The sequence below is a fragment of the Oncorhynchus nerka genome, unplaced genomic scaffold (assembly GCF_034236695.1).
Source record: "Oncorhynchus nerka isolate Pitt River unplaced genomic scaffold, Oner_Uvic_2.0 unplaced_scaffold_2842, whole genome shotgun sequence".
Classification (NCBI taxonomy): Eukaryota; Metazoa; Chordata; class Actinopteri; order Salmoniformes; family Salmonidae; genus Oncorhynchus; species Oncorhynchus nerka.
This window is the reverse complement of record NW_027038457.1, coordinates 17,501-20,000: the sequence shown is the minus strand read 5'-3', so window position 1 is coordinate 20,000 and position 2,500 is coordinate 17,501. Positions and strand designations below refer to the sequence as shown.

Below are 2,500 nucleotides of genomic sequence, written 5' to 3'. Positions count from 1 at the left end.
GTTCAATGTAGATGGCCCCTCAGCTAACAGCTACCTTGTTCAATGTAGATGGTCCCTCAGCTAACAGCTACCTTGTTCAATGTAGATGGTCCCTCAGCTAACAGCTACCTTGTTCAATGTAGATGGTCCCTCAGCTCACAGCTACCTTGTTCAATGTAGATGGTTCCTCAGCTCACAGCTACCTTGTTCAATGTAGATGGTCCCTCAGCTCACAGCTACCTTGTTCAATGTAGATGGTCCCTCAGCTACCAGCTACCTTGTTCAATGTAGATGGCCCCTCAGCTCACAGCTACCTTGTTCAATGTAGATGGCCCCTCAGCTCACAGCTACCTTGTTCAATGTAGATGGCCCCTCAGCTCACAGCTACCTTGTTCAATGTAGATGGCCCCTCAGCTCACAGCTACCTTGTTCAATGTAGATGGCCCCTCAGCTCACAGCTACCTTGTTCAATGTAGATGGCCCCTCAGCTCACAGCTACCTTGTTCAATGTAGATGGCCCCTCAGCTCACAGCTACCTTGTTCAATGTAGATGGTCCCTCAGCTCACAGCTACCTTGTTCAATGTAGATGGCCCCTCAGCTCACAGCTACCTTGTTCAATGTAGATGGTCCCTCAGCTCACAGCTACCTTGTTCAATGTAGATGGCCCCTCAGCTAACAGCTACCTTGTTCAATGTAGATGGTCCCTCAGCTCACAGCTACCTTGTTCAATGTAGATGGCCCCTCAGCTCACAGCTACCTTGTTCAATGTAGATGGTCCCTCAGCTCACAGCTACCTTGTTCAATGTAGATGGCCCCTCAGCTCACAGCTACCTTGTTCAATGTAGATGGTCCCTCAGCTAACAGCTACCTTGTTCAATGTAGATGGTCCCTCAGCTCACAGCTACCTTGTTCAATGTAGATGGCCCCTCAGCTCACAGCTACCTTGTTCAATGTAGATGGTCCCTCAGCTCACAGCTACCTTGTTCAATGTAGATGGTCCCTCAGCTCACAGCTACCTTGTTCAATGTAGATGGCCCCTCAGCTAACAGCTACCTTGTTCAATGTAGATGGCCCCTCAGCTCACAGCTACCTTGTTCAATGTAGATGGTCCCTCAGCTGACGGCTACCTTGTTCAATGTAGATGGTCCCTCAGCTCACAGCTACCTTGTTCAATGTAGATGGTCCCTCAGCTCACAGCTACCTTGTTCAATGTAGATGGCCCCTCAGCTCACAGCTACCTTGTTCAATGTAGATGGCCCCTCAGCTCACAGCTACCTTGTTCAATGTAGATGGCCCCTCAGCTCACAGCTACCTTGTTCAATGTAGATGGCCCCTCAGCTCACAGCTACCTTGTTCAATGTAGATGGTCCCTCAGCTCACAGCTACCTTGTTCAATGTAGATGGCCCCTCAGCTAACAGCTACCTTGTTCAATGTAGATGGTCCCTCAGCTCACAGCTACCTTGTTCAATGTAGATGGCCCCTCAGCTCACAGCTACCTTGTTCAATGTAGATGGTCCCTCAGCTCACAGCTACCTTGTTCAATGTAGATGGCCCCTCAGCTCACAGCTACCTTGTTCAATGTAGATGGTCCCTCAGCTAACAGCTACCTTGTTCAATGTAGATGGTCCCTCAGCTCACAGCTACCTTGTTCAATGTAGATGGCCCCTCAGCTCACAGCTACCTTGTTCAATGTAGATGGTCCCTCAGCTCACAGCTACCTTGTTCAATGTAGATGGCCCTCAGCTCACAGCTACCTTGTTCAATGTAGATGGCCCCTCAGCTCACAGCTACCTTGTTCAATGTAGATGGCCCCTCAGCTCACAGCTACCTTGTTCAATGTAGATGGCCCCTCAGCTCACAGCTACCTTGTTCAATGTAGATGGCCCCTCAGCTCACAGCTACCTTGTTCAATGTAGATGGCCCCTCAGCTCACAGCTACCTTGTTCAATGTAGATGGCCCCTCAGCTCACAGCTACCTTGTTCAATGTAGATGGTCCCTCAGCTAACAGCTACCTTGTTCAATGTAGATGGCCCCTCAGCTCACAGCTACCTTGTTCAATGTAGATGGTCCCTCAGCTAACAGCTACCTTGTTCAATGTAGATGGTCCCTCAGCTCACAGCTACCTTGTTCAATGTAGATGGTCCCTCAGCTCACAGCTACCTTGTTCAATGTAGATGGCCCCTCAGCTCACAGCTACCTTGTTCAATGTAGATGGCCCCTCAGCTGACAGCTACCTTGTTCAATGTAGATGGCCCCTCAGCTCACAGCTACCTTGTTCAATGTAGATGGCCCCTCAGCTCACAGCTACCTTGTTCAATGTAGATGGCCCCTCAGCTCACAGCTACCTTGTTCAATGTAGATGGTCCCTCAGCTCACAGCTACCTTGTTCAATGTAGATGGCCCTCAGCTCACAGCTACCTTGTTCAATGTAGATGGCCCCTCAGCTCACAGCTACCTTGTTCAATGTAGATGGTCCCTCAGCTCACAGCTACCTTGTTCAATGTAGATGGTCCCTCAG

The 2,500-nt window shown here is 49.7% G+C and overlaps 1 protein-coding gene across 1 annotated transcript in view; it reads left to right on the top strand.

Annotated features, from left to right (window-relative positions):
* Positions 1-2,500, top strand: part of LOC135566966 (ras GTPase-activating protein 3-like) — a 25,955-nt gene that overhangs the window by 9,028 nt on the left and 14,427 nt on the right. The gene's annotated exons all lie outside the window — the stretch shown is intronic.